At 41.3% G+C, this 17,849-nt stretch overlaps 1 long non-coding RNA gene across 1 annotated transcript; it reads right to left on the bottom strand.

The window, feature by feature from the left end:
- Window positions 1-3,867: 3,867 nt before the first annotated feature.
- Window positions 3,868-17,183, bottom strand: LOC310766849. Its single transcript, XR_014550456.1, has 2 exons — window positions 16,493-17,183; window positions 3,868-5,026 (listed from the first exon to the last, which is right to left on the bottom strand). It is a non-coding gene; the product is annotated as an uncharacterized lncRNA (long non-coding RNA).
- Between the last annotated feature and the right edge of the window lie 666 nt (window positions 17,184-17,849).

The raw sequence follows: 17,849 nt of genomic DNA, 5'->3' as shown, positions 1-17,849 counted from the left end.
CTCATCTAAGACCCTCCAGGAGGGTGTGGAAGAGAGGCTGATAAAGGATTGATCCAGGTAAAGAAGTTGGCTTTTGTCTGTTTTTCATGGCCCAAGCCATCTACTAAAGACTCCACCAGGTTTAGAAACAATTACTTCTAGGGACTAAGAGTTCCATAACCAGTCAATGGAAAAAGAAAGGTTTCAGAATGAAACAGGTTTAACTGTGGTTAAGAAAGTGAAATACCTAGGGATTAATATGACTGCGAAAAACTTGAATTTATTTAAGGACAATTATGAGAAATGTTGGTCAGAAGTTAAAAAAGATTTAGAAATTTGGTCCAAATTGAGGCTTTCCTTGTTGGGTCGAATTGCAGCTATAAAGATGAATGTATTGCCAAAAATGTTATTTTTGTTTCAATCATTGCAAATTTTGGACAGGATGGACTGTTTCAAGAAGTGGCAGAGAGATATTTCTAGATTTGTCTGGCAGGGCAAGAAGCCCAGAATAAAGTTTAAAATATTAACTGACGCAAAGGAAAGAGGTGGATTTGCCCTGCCAGACCTTAAACTGTACTATGAATCAGCAGCTTTCTGCTGGTTGAAAGACTGGCTACTTCTTGAGAACACAGACATTTTGGATTTAGAAGGTTTCAACAATGTTTTTGGGTGGCATGCATATTTGTGGTATGACAAGGTTAAAGCACATAAGGCATTTAAAAACCATATTGTCAGGAAAGCATTGTTTAATGTCTGGATAAGATACAAAGACTTATTGGAAAATAAAACCCCAAGGTGGCTTTCGCCAATGGAAGCCAAGGCTCAGAAAAAGCTCAACATGGAGGCCAAATGGCCAAAATATTGGGAAATTCTGGAGCAAGAAGGTGACAAATTGAAGTTGCAGAGTTTTGAGAAACTAAAAGATACAGTGCGAGATTGGCTTCATTACTATCAAATAAGAGAGGCCTATAATTTGGATAAAAAAATTGGTTTCCAGGTGGAAAAATCAAAGTTGGAAATAGAATTGTTAGAACCGAAAATTAAGATCTTGTCAAGAATGTATAACTTGCTGTTAAAATGGAATACACAGGATGAAACGGTCAAATCAGCTATGATCAAATGGGCGCAAGACGTAGGTCATAATATTATGTTTGCTGACTGGGAACAGTTGTGGACCACCGGTATGAAGTTTACGGCATGTAATGCCTTAAAGGAGAATATTATGAAAATGATTTACAGGTGGTACATGACCCCAGTTAAGCTTGCAAAAATTTATCACCTACCTGATAACAAGTGTTGGAAATGTAAAGAAGCTGAGGGAACATTCTTTCATCTTTGGTGGACGTGCCCAAAGGTTAAGGCTTACTGGGAAATGATCTATAATGAACTGAAGAAGGTATTTAAAATTACCTTTCCTAAGAAACCAGAGGCCTTCCTTTTGGGCATAGTCGGCCAATTGGTGCCAAAGAAAGACAGAACATTTTTAATGTACGCAACAACAGCAGCAAGAATACTTCTCGCTAAATATTGGAAGACACAAGATTTGCCCACCGTGGAAGAATGGCAGATGCAAGTGATAGACTATATGGAGATGGCAGAAATGACCGGCAGAATCCGAGACCTGGGAGAAGAGTTGATGGAAGAGGACTGGAAAAAGTTCAAGGATTATCTACAGAAATATAGTAAATTGTTTGAATGTTAAAATGATGTGGGATGTAAAGGTAACACGGCATTTGGGATATGGTTAAAAGAGGTATGAAAAAAGGGATCTAAAAAAGAGGGGAAATTAGAGATATAACAAGTGGGAGTACACAATTATAAATGAGATGTGAAAGAGGGTTAGAATTTGCTGAATTTGACGGAATAAAGAGGAACACAAAAAAGGGAGATGTGAGGAGGTCAGGAAAGAGGGATATAGAACCTTGAAATTTAAAAGTGGATTCTTTTTCTGTTTCTTGTTTTTTACTATGTGTATTTTTTGTTTTTTGTGTTGATATGTATTTGTTTGATTTTTATGTGTTGTAAAATCCTAATAAACATTTATTAAAAAAAAAAGAGTTCCATAACCAGAATGGCAGCCCAGAAAGCCCACCTGCCTTCCTCCTGCATGTGGGGGTATTTGAAAAAGGGTCTCAGGAAATGATCTCAATGAATAGGCACGTTCATAGGGCAGAAGCTGGCCCTTCCTAAACTGAGTTTCCCAGCCACTTAGTGATTTAAAAGATCGAAACCGGCACTCTTAATTGGGACCAAAAGCAAACTGGAAACTTGTGAAGATCTTTTCATGCTGGAGTTCTGTATTCAATGATCCAATTGCAGCTCTCCTGTGACATGCTGCTCCAGTTCTCATGTAATCTATGCATCACTGTGGCCAGATTGATTCTTTTAAATTTGAAGGCATTGCTTATGTATGAAACTTACACAACAATATGTGAGACCCGCTTGATAGCCAGCCAGCTCATATATTATTTGTTTTTCCTAAAGGGAAAGGAAGTGGCTAACAGCAGTCCATTCTTAGGAGTGGCATCCATCAGTGGGATGTGTATCTGACCATTCTAAAAGCCTATCAAGGTGTCTCTTGACAGCAGCCTTTCTCATTCACTTAAAGGATGACACAATCATATCAGATGAGAGAGAGAAAGGAAAAGCAACCCAGGTTGCTTCCAGATGACCTGTTTATTCATTCTGATTTGTTGGCAGGGAGATTAGATGACGTAGAGCCACTTTCCTTATTGCAAAAAGTCTGATCTTTTGGGGAGGCGCGTTTGCTGCACACTACCTCCCAATCAATTGTGCAACCTGAATTTGCTGGTATGCGACCGGTCTGTGCCAGATGCAGGAGACCACATCATCTGGGGGAGAGAGCAGAGAAGCTGCTTATGAAACGTAACAAGGAATTTACAGCATGTGATGAGAAATTGTCTGATTGTACAGACTAAGCAAGCATGGCGCAGCTGCAGATACATCATGAAATGCCCTATTAAGCCTGAAAACGATGGGTAGTAGCAACCTCAATAATTCCATGTACAATTACCAAGAGGGTCAGCCACCTCTAAGGAAGGGCTAGATCTAATTTTGGAAACGCTTGTCTGGTTGATTCCAGCTATTTATTTGGGGGCATTCTGCACTGCAGCTTGTCAGCTTGACATCTTTCTCTCATAAAACACTAGGCTGCAATCCTAATTATCTTTTTAATTGTTTAACTGATTCATCTCCCCATTACTACATCACTCTCAGTTTCACCTCCCTCTGATCATCACCTATTTCAAGACAACCACGTGGGCTGGTGTTCTCTGCAGAGAAAACTACACAAACGTACCCACTAGTGGAAATGGATAATAAATTATTACTCCAGGGGAACGTCGCTCAAAGATTTGGGGCACAGGGAGCTCTGGTACTGATCAGGTGGGGTTGGGACCAGCATTCATGGCCTCATGTCCCCAGCATGGATTAGTATTTCCTGTTCAGTCATAATTCCTGATCATGGCTATGGTTGTTACTCTGAAATATTATAAAGCAACACTAACAAAGTGCTGCTTTGGACTTGAATACTGGATATATCCAAAAGCATGTCAAAATTTACATGCATGATTTCTGGATTGACCTATGCTTTTCCTTTGTGTTTCCAAGCTCATTTCTTAGATGGCTAGAAACAGCATATTTCTAATAATTAATGCAGAGCATGAAAGAAAAAACCCCAAATGCCATGGTAGATACAAGTGTCTACACTTGGTCAGTGAAAATGGGAGACATGTAGAATACCTACAGTCCTGGTTATAATACTGTAGCAATGTTGCACAGTGATGTTCTTAAAGTAAATTAACTGGGATGGGGTTTAGCATCAATAAGTGCTTGTTATTGACAAAGGGACTACTGAGAAGCACTAAGAAGAAGGTAAAAGTGTTCTTTTTATAATGTTTTACAAAACACATCAAGCCATTCACCCATATATTGATAATGGGACCAATTTACCAATAGCTAATATGCTTCCTGGGGAAACGCTATTCCATTAGCTGCTACCTTTGTTATCAGTGATCACTGTGCATTGTACATTCACGCCTTGTATATTCCAAGCTTGTCTGTCTTGACATGATTGATGGTGAACACTGGAGAGAGAGGGGGAGTGCGTGCACACTAAAATGCATTTTGATTGATTCTAAAATAAATCCCCTTGCATTTAATCAAGTGTTACCATGCAAATGGAAGTGTTTTTAACAATGTAAATAGTGGGGAGGTAGAGGAGAACTGGATTGGGATCCCACTGGAGGGAAAGAGTTAAAGCTCTCTATACCAGGCATGTCCAAAGTCTGTTTCGGGGGCCTAATCTGGTACGCCGGTCGGTCTAATTGGGCCCCTGTGGCAGTTTATTTCCTGGGGTAAAAACCTCAACAACTTCAATCCTAAAAAAAGGTCAACAACTTTGGTTGGCCCTCATGGCTCTTCACTGCATCAAATCTGGCCCTCTTTGAAAAAAGTTTGGACACCACTGCAGTCTACGCCAATGTCAGAATCCTGATTCAGATTACCCTCACCATGCCTGCTATTTGCTTTTTTAAAAAGGGATTCATATTGTTACTAATTGTGTGGATTCCACCTCGTTCAGTTTGGCCCTAGGTAAGCATGCACAGGACTCTACTGTAATCTTACAAACACCCAAAAGCAACATGGGCTTAATTCTCACTAAACATTCTAAAGTTCAGGTTTTAAGCCATTTCATGAATAACATGAATTGAAAATAATTCATAATATCAGGCCTAGTGAAGACTGAACACCTTAGTTCATTAATAATTAGGCACAGAATTTAGTGAACGTCAGGGGGTGGAAGACAAAATGAGTTTAAAATTGGCTTCCGGCTTTATTAAAGCTTGCATGTAAGTCATTAGCACATTTGTGAAGGGTTCATTTGCATAACTTTAATTTAGAGTCTTGAACAAAATCTCTTTTTGTCCCCTTTATAATCCTTCCTCCAATTTAGATTGGATTGCGAGAGTTGTGAATCAATTCCATATTGACAGCATTACTGTGAGAGGAAAGATCTCAGATCAATCTGTATGAGGAAAAAGAGCAGCTGGTTAAACTACGCTGGCATTTAGCCTAAAGCAATTTTCTGTAGAGTAACGGAAACGGATCGATATGCCTACACCTCCGATTACATCTTCTTACTTGCTGTGTATCTAAAAGGGAAGCAGCTTGTAAGTACTTAGCAGCTTATTTGGTATAATGAGATAACAAGGATGGGCTTAATAAACATGGCATCACCTCAGAATTTTGTGATTCTTGCAAACTGCAGCTGTTTCGGATGAGTTAAAAATCTGACTGCCTCTATGTGTCAGTGGTCTGGGCACTGATCTAACTCAGCCAAGTGACTTATGAAACATGATTTTGTCTTGGAGTGACATGTCATGCACAAGGACAGAGAAAGAATAATATACAGCTTTCACAATGGTACAATTCTATGTGACTGCCACCACTCATTTTTCCAGTTACATAAAGGTACCTAGCAAACCTAAAGGCTGTCTGGAAGATGTGTGATGCCTATCCATTCTTCTTTACTTAATGCTGAAACTTCCTAAAATTATTGTTCATAAAGCAATATCCAGCATTGCCAAGGACATGTTAAAATTGTTGTGCACACCCGAATCTCTGAGTAGCAAGAGACCCCAGGACTTCCAGCACTGACTCAGCATTCAGTTTCCTTGGAATGAAGGGAAATGGAGTCTGTGGTATCTTTCGGATACATTCGTACCTTGGAAGTCAAACAGCTTAGTTCCTGAACGTCGCAAACCCGGAAGTGAGTGTTCTGGTTTGCAAACGTTCTTTGGAACCCAAACTTCCTGCGCTTTAGTTTTTGAACGTTTTGGAAGTCGAACGGATTCTGTTCGACTTCCAAGGTACAACTGTATATGGTTTTATTCACACATATCTACAACTTGAGCATAGGATGGAGTAATAATAAAAGGCTGACTTATCCCATTGATTTCAATTGGAAATGGCTGTGGATAGGAGGTAAATTGCTTCCATTGCTTTACCACAGCAGCAAAATCAGTTTTTAAAAGGAATGAAAAAGTTGAAAGAGAATCCTCTGCTGTTACAAATAGATATCCCCTGACTCCAAACTGTGTAAGAATTTAGCCAGCTCACAGGGCCTCTTTGCACCACCCTTTTAACCCATCTGCCATGAAGGAGAATTTAAGGCTTTACTCCTAAGGATCACCTGATGTCAAAAAAAGTCCCCTTTGTTACCACTTCAGTCAGGTTGTGCGATTCTCACCCACCCATCCCTCACCCTGCGGAAGAAAGAGGTCAATTTCCAGCATAGCACACATGAATTCATTGTATCAGAATATAACATGGTTTGGATCCCCTGAAATAATCACGTAAGGATTGTACATTCACCTTACAATAAGCCAATCAACTGGCAAGGCCTCACACTTAGCATAACAAATGTACTGCAGTAAGAGAGACTGTTGAAGTAAATGATTTTAACATGGTAGCCACTCTGCTCCTTGTCAAAGAAAGAAAAAGAATGATGGGGTTATTTCAATCAAGCTTTGAAATATGAAAAAAGCGAGACCACCAGTCCATTTCTGACAATGCTTGGGGGAATTAAGATTCAGGTACTTCGTTCCCCTAACAAAGGCAGTAATGAGAACAGGAAATGACTTCACATTAATCTAATCCACTGACAAGCATTGTGGCAAGTAGAAGAACAGGTTGCAATTTAAAACTGCACTTGTTAGAACCTTCACACGACAATCATACTTCTCACCCCATAGATAAGATGGAATAGTCAGGGCGTTAGAACATCGATGTAGCTCTTCCTCACATTTGAAATGCATTGTGTCAAGAGAGTAGAGAAATATTTCAGGATGGGGGGGAAATAATATGTGTACTGTTTGACAAGGGGACAGACTTGGGAAGGAAATGGGGAAGGAAATGGCTTTCACTTGGTTTCTTTTCTTTCATTTAAAAAAGTCTGAATGAGTCACATAACTCATCTCTGCACGACTCGGCTTTGATACTTCTCTATAAAGCAGTGGCATTTGCAAACAGTTCAGCAAGGGATTCTACCAATGGCATTCTATCCACCAGGAAATTAAAAAGACCCAGTTTTTCTCCTTTGCGTGGGCTCCCAGAAAAACCTTTTAAAGTATTTTTGTAGTGGTGGAAAAATGGGTCACCTAGATACAGCTTTTTTTTGAAAAATGGCTGGGCTAAATTTTTCACCAGTGAGAATTTGGGAAGTTAAGTAGATCTACTCCTGCTGCTTTCTTTCTTTCTCTTTCTTTCTTTCTTTCTTTCCTTTACATGTTCCTACCTGCAGCTGAACTGCAGCTTTAGTACCATTTTTTTCTTTTGAAACAAAGCAAAAAAGTGCTTCTTCTAGAGGCAATCTGAGGGCTCATGGTGGTATCACTACATCAAACAGCCAATGAGATTGAATTTTGTGACATCATGAAACCAGGATAAGCATATGTGAGCTAGAGCAGAGGGACAGCAACACATCCTGCCCTCACTCTGAATGATCATTTTGCCCCTTTTTGCAGCCTCCTCCCAATCATTGAAAGGGAGGTTGCAAGAAGTGAGTGATGTTCTTTGTGAAACACAGATTGTGTTTCAGCAAGTCCTTATCTGGAACCCACAAGTAACAACAGTTGTTCATTTCCTAAACCCTCCAGACAAATGCAGACTTTCCAACAATGCTACAACTTAACTCCAAAATATAAGTTGGTGTGATTCCAGTGCAAATAATTGCATATATAGAGTCCTCACCATGCTTTAGGTCTTTTCTTCTGGTCAAGTAGAGAAGGCTGTTTTCAGTGTAGATTTTTATTCCCTGCCTGTTCCTGATTTAGATCTTCATGCATCCCTTTTTCCCTGGCACCATTTTTTTGTTTGCCTCAGTTGCCAAAATGTCTTGGGCCAGCCTTGCTTACCCTTGTCTTTTTCTCATGATCTGCTCATATGGCATTGACTTTCACCTGCTAGTCAGCCACAAACCTCTCTAGCACTTCAGCCTGCCCATCTTGCCCTTTGAATCCTATATAAGTACTATAGCTTAACTTATGCTATATGTCCTCTAAGGCACTCACCTGCAAGGTATCAAATCCATTTTCAGAGGTATTGATCCTGCAAAAAGCTTCAGCACCACACAAAGTGTAAGCATTTTGTTGGAATCCTGAAAATTCAAACTTCTTTATATAGAGAGAAATAGAGAAAGTAAAAGCTCTGATTACAGAGATAGATCTGAACAAAAATCTATGGATCCCAGTTGTTTCCCAAAGCCTGCTAATTCTTTGACACATTCGTTGTTTAAAACTGGGGGGCCTGCTTTTAGCACATTTATCAAAATGGATTAATCTCTTTTATTCAGCATGTGTGTGAGATGTCCTAGTGATTTATAGAGCTGGAAATGAAGCCCAGCAGACTCAGTAAAAATTTGGTTGTTATTATCAAAGTAATTAATTGCATTTCTTACACTTGCAACTGATTGATTGCATTTGTACCACTGTGACTCTACTTCATTATTGGGGGGGGTGCGCGCGCGCAATTGGGTAAAGTGCAGCATATCAAATCCCCATATCATTCCTTTTCAAAATATGCAGCATAATTATGAGAAATTATTTGCTTCATCAAGGGCGCAATCCTCTGCTCAAGTTCTGCTGGCTGAGGTGGTTTCGAGAGCAGTAAAAGCTCTGCTATGCCAGCAGAACTTGAGGCAGGTCACTGGCATGCTAGATGTAGGGCCCTCTCTCCAAAGTTTGGCTGGTGTAATACTCTGCCAGTGGAACTGCATTGCCTGCAGAACGATGAAAAATTGATTCATCTGTGGGTTGGATGTGGGCAGCTTGAAAAAGGGGAGATTTCCAGGGATGTATCATGGCAGCGGTGTGCCTGGCTTCTGCCAAATCCTATACCTGAAATAGAGTGTCTCACCCCTTCTATACCTGCTCAATCACTGAGGACTGCCTGCAGGCACCATCTTATTAGGAGAACCATTCCACACAATATAGGAATCAGGCCTCTGGTGTTGTGACACCTTCCATTTGGAGTTCACTCCTGTTAAATATTAGCACATGTACAGTGGTACCTGGGATTACAGACGCTTCGGGTTCATAGCTGTCAACTTTTCCCTTTTCTTGAGAGGAATCCTATTCAGAATAAGGGAATTTCCCTTAAAAAAAGGGAAATGTTGACAGCTATGTTCAGGTTACAGACACCACTAACCCAGAAATAGTACTTTGGGTTCAGAACTTTGCTTCAGGATGAGAACAGAAATAGCGTGGTGGGGCGCGGTAGCAGCTGGAGGCCCCATTAGCTAAAGTGGTGCTTCAGGTTAAGAACAGTTTCAGGTTAAGAACGGACCTCCGGAATGAATTAACTTCTTAACCCGAGGTACCACTGTATTTTTGGCACTTACTGATGACCTTTCTCTTCTAGCAAACCTTTTGACTATAGCTCTTTCCCAATCTGTATCTGTAGTGGAATTGTTTTAAGACATTTGCCACTCTTGACTCCTTTGGGAGAAATACTACTACTACTACTAATAATAATAATAATTGAAACCTTTTTCAGGCCAAAAGGAACTTTCTGGGAGCTGCATGCATGCATGGGTGGGGCCAAAGGCAAAGGTGGGTGGGGCAATAATTTTTTTACTTTGCTTAGTAGACTGCATTCCAACCACACAAAATTCATAGGTTTCTGTGCACACACCTCTACCCAGGCATACAAGAGGCATTCTAGTCACATTCTAGTCAGGCAAAAGCATTTGAGAAGGGTGCAGAGCAGAGCTGGTGCAGAGTGTGTCCCAATGGCTGGATAGGGAAGCTGAATTTGACTCCTGGGCCTGACGTTCCCTTCCCTTGCTGTACCCCATCAGCTAGTAGATTATTTATATAGAAAGGACATGTCCTTAATTTCTATACATAAGCTTTGCTTGAAAGTGTGGGAAGAATCTAACAGTGCAATATGCCAATCATTTTGTCAGCACAAGCATTTCAGCTTGCCAGATGGAGCCATCCTCCCTCTTCCTTCCCTCATACACAAAGCAATTTAAAGGGGTGGGGGTGCCCACTGCAGGAGGAGGGGGGAAACACCATGGCACAAGCAGAAGTTGTTTTGCGGGTTTCCAGTGATGGGACTCATTAGGTGAATTCTGCCCTGCTGTGGGTAGTATCTGAGTAAATCATATTCAGAGTAGTAGGCCCACTGAAATAAATGTACCAATTGAAATAAATGAAATAAACATAACACAAAGATTGAGATTAAACAAGATATTAGTCCCAGTAGGTTTTAGTGTGTTGTTGTTCTTTAATAAAAAATGCTATCTTCTGAAATATATTACCAAAATGTAGTTACACTCTTTATTATTTTTTCTACTCTGTTTTCTAAAATTTACAAAGGAGAACAATATCATTCAATATTAATTATTTAACTCTCTGCGCCCACGCCAATATATTATTAAGAAATGGCTCAGCACTGAAAAATCTCCTGCCACCCCAACCCACCCACACTGGTGTGTCTAAAAATAGTGAATAGCATCTGGAGTGAAGCATTCCTTCTGTAACAGAAAGAGCAGTCAAACTGGTATTTCAATAAATCCTTGTCAGCACAGGAAATAACATGCGCTGAAGTGATTGGAGAACTGGAGATCCATAATGTTTTTTGCAGGTAGGTGAAATCAATATATTAATACCTTGGGGGGTAAACAAGTGGAAGCATTTTATGGAGGGTCACTGGGTGCAGCCAAGGAAAGAGATTCTTCCCTTTAATAACTGTGCAGTGGAGGGAATTTCAACATAGGCATTTATCAGCTGCCTTTTCCAATTAAATATGGCCCAAGGCAAAATATAAAATAAATATAAAGATACATATAAAATGAACGATAAACTCCTACAAGAAAAACAACACAACAGCAACTATACAAACAATAAATAGATAGATATCAGCAGTAGCAAGTATAAAATGTAAACAAGAAAAAGAACCCCATCCAGTTGAAGGTGAGTTATGGAATTCAAAATAGAACTGGGGGGGGGGGCTGATGAATTTGCCTTGGTTATCTCCCACATGGGCTACTACTGTGTGGGGCTACTTTTGAAGGTGACTACAACTAATCCAGAATGCGGCAGCCAGACTGGTGACTGGGAGTGGCCACTGGGACCATATATAACACTGGTCCTGAAAGTCCTACTTTGGCTTCCAATATGTTTCCGAGCACAATACAAAGTCCTGGTACTGACCTTTAAAGCCTTAAATGGCCTCAGTGCTGTATACCTGAAGGAGCATCTCCACCTGCAGCATTCAGCCTGGACACAAAGATCCAGCACCAAGGGCCTCCTGACAGTTCCCTCACTGTGAGAAGTGAGGTCACAGGGAGCCAGGCAGAGGGCCTTCTCAGTAGTGAAGTCTGCCCTGTGGAATGCCTGCCAGCCAGATGTCAAACAGATAAACTACTATAAGACTTTTAGAAGAGATCTGAAGGCAGCCCTGTAGAGAGATGTTTTAAATGTTTAATGTTTTATTATGTTTTTATATATGCTGGAAGCCACGCAGAGTGTCTGCGGCAAGCAGACCTATAGATACCTTCTGCTTCCCATTTAGCAGACCATTTGCTGCGCATGTAGAAGGGCCTAGGTTCAATCCCTGATAACTTCAGGTAGGGCTGGGATTGTCCCCTGCCTGAAACCCTGGAGAGCCACTTCCAGTACTGACTGGACAGTACTGACAATATTGAGCAAGATGGACCATTGGTCTAGCATTGGCATAAGGTGCTTATCTGGTGCTTCCAGTGGTTCCAGGGATGCTCTCCTGGAGACCACAGGATGTTAGATTGTGCGGATCAGTCATTGCGTCTAAGTTGCATAAAGCTGATGACAAAAGAAGAGAGGGACAGCTCCCAAAGATGGAAAGTGTATTTCTGTGGGTACCCACTACAGACGTTTAGAGTTCTGAAGCAAATAAATTGGCTGGTTTGACTGAAAAGCATTAAAGTGAAATTGCCATCTAGAAAGTCCCAAAGCTCCACTTTTACCGTGTCTTTACAAAGCAGTTTTATTCAATCTCGACTCTTTCCCTGGATGTATAAAAAATTCAGTGAGCGTTTACCATTAAAAAAAAATCTTCAAAAAATATATTGGGAGGGAAAAAAGCCTTGGGAGTATTACCATTTTTTATGGCAACCGTTGTGCCTAATGAAGTTAGATTAAAGGAGCAATCCTGTTCTAGAGTTATGTAGGCTGAAGGTTCAAGGATTTTGAAGAATCCCTATTATGCAAGCAGAATGCCAGGCACATAGGCCAATGGTGCTCCCTGATACGCCAGCAGGAGGAAAATGCTCATGGGGACCAGATCCATCCAGGAATATAGTCCAGCAGAACAATCCAAATAGGGCAGAACTGTGGATGGAAAGTGAAAAGCACCGTGAAGGAGCATGTTTATTCATTTCATTTCATTTCAAAACTCTCTTCCATCAGTTAAAATTCCAACCAAGATAGAATGGCAAGCTAAACTGGTAGAATATCTAATGTTAGCGAAAAAAATGGAAAATGGTGAGAGAATATCTCCAGGGCTACTGCAATAGTAGAGGCTTTCTGACGTTAGAGGAATGAGTAACAACATATGGTATTAATACAAAAAACAATAATGATGAAATTAAATAATAGATATAAGTAGGAAGACAGTGTATGGATCTAATGGTTACAGCAGGAAGAGTGTTATGGACTTAATCGGAAGTATTCACATTTCTTTTTATTACTGTTTGTTACATTGTATATAGGCATATTAAATTACAGTGGTACCTCGGGTTACATACGCTTCAGATTACATACGCTTCAGGTTACAGACTCCACTAACCCAGAAATAGTACCTCGGGTTAAGAACTTTGCTTCAGGATGAGAACAGAAATCGTGCTCCGGCGGCGCGGCGGCAGCGGGAGGCCCCATGAGGTAAAATGGTGCTTCAGGTTAAGAACAGTTTCAGGTTAAGAACGGACCTCCAGAACGAAATAAGTACTTAACCCGAGGTACCGCTGTATATGTAGGTAGCAACGATTAATTGAATTGGAACACAGATATGAGCAGTTTGTAAACTTAAATGCCACCTTTTTTCCTTTATGGGAAATTCTTGGCTATTTGTATTTTCTTTCTTCTTATTATTTTCTTTGTTTATAAACTCAATAAAGATAATTTTAAAATAAAATAAAAAATCCAGGGTGGTTTACAGCAAGTACATAAAAACCTCAGACAACAACAAGCACAGCAGAGAGATCCACAGACAGCAACAATTCTAAGCTGAAACGTTGGGAGCTGTGTGTGAGGGGGTGATGCAAACAAGGGCACTGGGCTTGCATGCTCATGTCTGTGAGTTGAGGGCATCATTACCAACAGAGTCTCAGATTGGTGGGCATTGGCACCATTTCCAAAGAAGCTGTGAGTGTGTCCTTCATTTTCTGCCATTTTTGTATTTTCTGCATTTGTGCCTTTATCTTCCCTTCGCTGGCTGTGTAGACATTGGGTATGGCAGATTTTCTGACAGAATACCTGCGGTGTATTTCCAGCCCTGGTGTGATGTTAGTATAGAGCTGCTTTATATTTACAACTAATTGAAGGTGTTTGGCCATCTCCTTCAATGTAGCAGCGGGAAATCTTCCACTTGTAGGCCAGTATTTTGTTGCGAATTACGTTGATCTACCTGTGACATACGTCAACTACATTAGTGATCTTAAGCTGGTGGGTCTGGACCCACTAGGGGGTCATGACTTGATCCAAAGTGGGTCACAACAGGAGCACTACCCACCATGCAAATGTATGGTAAATGTTTAAAAATGATTTGCATCTGAAAAGCCTGAAGATACCTAAATTACATAGATTTTACTTGTTATGCTATTAATTTTAAGGCCTGACATAAGCAAAAGTGTACCAAATCTTGCTAATACCAAACTAATTTAGGGATTAGTAAGGATTATCTCTGCAGGATGAGTTATGAGAACTACAAAAAAAAGTGTGTTTGAGTGACAGAGTGTGAATGGGACTGTTTCAGTCTTGGTCTTTAATTCAAGAATTTGAATGCAGTGCTGAAACTTTTGTTTCTATTGCAGGAGGAAATAACCAATGGCCTTCCGGGTGTGGTTTGACTCCAGCTCTCGCTCCTCTAGCTGCCTCTTCAGCTAACAAGGATATTGTTTAAAAAAGCATGGAGTATAAAAGAGGATTGATTGCACATTTTAAAATATAGTATTTCCCCCCTCTCCTGCCCAGCATCTATTAGAACATGCCAGCCACAAACCAACCAAAATTAAGAACAGTTTAAGACCCACTGATATCAATGGAGAGAGATTTAAGCACTTCTTAAGTATCCTGCTCAAAGCATGTCTCAGATAATGGCCAAGTAGTATCTTGGGTGTGGGGGTAATTCAACACTGTCTGCAAGTCTGCGCTCACTTACCTGATGCAAAAACCTCACTGGATACAAAGGAGTTTTCTTCTGATGAGATGTACATAGGATTGTGTGGCTAGTTATTTTGTATGCTAGGATTTTTCTTGCATCTGCATTTATTTTCATGCAGGCATTTATGCATGGCATCTGTGTTTTGCTTTTTGCCCAGGTCTCCAAAAGTAAAGGTATTTGGTACTGAAAGGATCTTTGATGTGGTGGACAATGGTGAGACTGTCTCCATTCCAGGATGCATATTTAATTCTCGTGGAGCTGGCTTTTGAAATCGAACCCCAACTGTAAGAATATTCTCCACATCAGCATGGTACAAAAGCACTAAACAATTGTAACATCTAGGGAAGCAATGCAACCATCAATTAAACTCTGTTGTATAACCTGATAAATTATTCAGTCTACTAATGGGATCTGATTTTTTCAAAGTGTGGTTGAGTATCAAATATTGCTAGCGTAGACTGATACACTTAGTATAATAAACACATACAATTATTCAATCTTGCTCAACCCCCTCCCCCAATCTATCCACCCATGCCCAGCTTAGGAATTCTGTATGAGAGTAGACACTAAACCTACACTGTTTATGAAACTAAACCCACAAGCCCACACTGTATAGTCAATGTGAGCCTCAAGAAGTAAATAATCTGGCTTAAAGACATTTCTGCGGCTCTCCTACAGCTGAATCCACCCACAGAACTGTAGGATGATTTGCTGTAGATTCACTGTCATCATCCTTTTTGTTTGTATGTGGAGGAATTAAAAGCAATATTTCCATTACTGAGAGTAGATTAGTTTTGATTGCTACTTTTGGTCATCATCTGGTGACATTTGCTCTCCATGTGTGTGTGGGCCCTGCAGGATCAGGCCAATGGCCCATCTAGTCCAGCATCCTGTTCTCACTGTGGCCAACCAAATGCCTATGGAAGCCCAGAAGCAGGATCTGAGTGCAACAGCATTGTTCCCTCTTGCGATTCCCAGCAACAGGTGTTCAGAGGCATGAATATAAACAGAGGTAGAGCACAGCCATTGTGACTTGTAGTCATTGATGATCCTCCATGAATTTGTCTAATACTCTACTCAGTTGGTAGTCAGCATTACCTTGTGTGTCGTGGGATTCTCCCCTGAAGTTCTCTGAAGTTTTTCAAAGTCCTATAAACCTAGCAATTGTCATGTTTAGGGCAGCTGGTGCACACTTCATACACACAAGGACAAAGCGCATTTGTGGTTCTAATGAACATAAATAATTTGTTTGTTTTAAATAGTTTTAGGCTGCCTTTCTGGGGAAAGGTCCATCCCAAGTGGCCTACAAACAAGACGACAGATTTAAGAGCAGCGCAACACTGGAAACTGTGCAAAATGTAAAACATTAAAACAACTCCAGATCAACACTTGATGCAAAAGAGTACAGAAGCAGAGAGAGAGCATAACCGGCTGTCACCCAACCATAGCTGTCAACGTTTCCCTTTTTTAAAGGGAAATTCCCTTATTCTGAATAGGATTCCTCGCAAGAAAAGGGAAAAGTTGACAGCTATGCAACCAACTAACAAACATCATGCCTGAGAGGCCAGTTGAAATAAAGGTGTGTCTTCAAGCTGTTCTGCAGAGCCTGCAGTGTAAAGATTTGATGCTGGTCCAGTGGAAGGGAGCTCCACAGTCACCCTAGAGAAGGACTTCGTCCCAGTGGACACTGGTCCACTAGGGCAAATGGAGCATGGCCCAACCAGTCTCACTCTGCCCTCAGCCAGCCCCCTCCTGCCCGTCTTCTTACCAACCTATCAACCACCACTACCTCTCCTTCCTGGCCTCTCACTTTACTGACCTAGGGAGTGGGAAAGCTGATCTGAAGATGAGGGCAGGAAAGTATGGGTGCAAGTAGCTCAACAGCCTTGTCCTGAGATGTTTAGGACTTTCAATGGCTTTAAAACCAGCCCTTTGGATTGGGTCCGGAAAGGCACCAGCAACCACTGATGTAATAAATGTATTACAAATGCCGACTGCCTTGCCCTGACTCTGTCAATCACATTCTGAACCAACTGAAATGAACACCATCATTTTGTTTTGTTCTTACATGCTGGGCTTTTTGTTGAGTTCCCCCTCTTTGCTATATGAAGCATTCATTCAAGAAGTCTGTTTGGAGTATTGTTTTCCGTTGTTTGTCTTTGAAAACTCTTCCCTACAGCTCTTGATTTGTAGAATTATTTACAGAAGCACCACAGTAACACCCGAAGCAGAGTGGAGGAAGGCACTCGCTGAAGCAGAAAGGGTTTCAGGCTGAATTGACAGCAATGAAACACCTTGCAGCTCTTGCAGAAATCTCTCTGGCAAGCTTCATTAAAGCTAAGGCAAACTCAGGGCAGGAACTGAACCCTGATCTGGATGGCTGGTTCTATCTCACACCATAAGGAATGAACGTTTGGGTCATCAGGCGACAGTTAAGGAGATCAATAGGAAATCCAAAGTAGTTCTCAGCAGCTGATGCTGCCTCAGGTGAAGCACACGATGGTGCTCTCTCTTCCCTGTGCAGAAGTTAGGACCAGAGCTCAGTGGTATAGTGTCTGCTTGCATGCAGAAGATCTCAGGTTCAGTCGCTGGCATTTCCAGACAGGGCTGGGAGAGAGACTTGCTTGAAAGCCTGGAGACCTGTGACAAGTGAGTGTGGGCGATACTAGAGTCAATGGATGAACAGTAGCTTCCCATGTATTTTCCTAAGCTGACTGCTGCTGCTTCTTCTTCTTTCTTCTTCTTCCATCTTCTTCTTCTTCTTCCGTGATCACTCGTAGCCAAATAAGATTGTCTTCCATAAACACAGTTTTAACAATGAGTCCGTAAGTGACTGTGGAGGCCAATTCTGGATCCACACATCCTTCCACAGTGGGGACATTGGTTTCCGGGTGGGAGCTGATCACGGTGTGGATTTGCCAAACGTGCCTTCCTCTTGGCACATTTCTCCCTTGCGTCCTGAGTTCAAGGGTCTTCAAAGCCCATGACACCTTTGGTAAAGGCTATTCTCAACAATGGTGGTGAGACACAGTGGTGTAGCGTGGGTTGCCAGTGCCTGGGACCACACAGGGTGGGTGGGAGGGAAGGAAGTAGATGGAGTAAGCATGCACATTCAGCTGCCTAACAGCATCCGTGTCACCCAGGAGATCGCAGCTGCAGAGATATAAAGAAGAAGAGTCGTTCCGCTATCTGGAGAGGTCACTTCCTGGTTCACATGGAGAAACTGTTTTCAAAACCTTTTTTTTTTTAAACCAACAATATTTCAATTGAAGAGTGTTAACCGCATGCTTAACATTCCAATTTAAATACTAAGTCTGTTTTGAAGTGGGGAATGTGTTATACGTCAGAGCATAAGCAGAAGGTCCCTGGGTCTTTCCAAATAGGCCCAGGAAAGATCCCTTGGAGTCTCCTTCCTTTGGAGGTTT

This window comes from Podarcis filfolensis, assembly GCF_964270895.1.
Source record: "Podarcis filfolensis genome assembly, chromosome: 7".
NCBI lineage: Eukaryota > Metazoa > Chordata > Lepidosauria > Squamata > Lacertidae > Podarcis > Podarcis filfolensis.
This window is presented reverse-complemented; position numbering and strand designations above follow the sequence as displayed.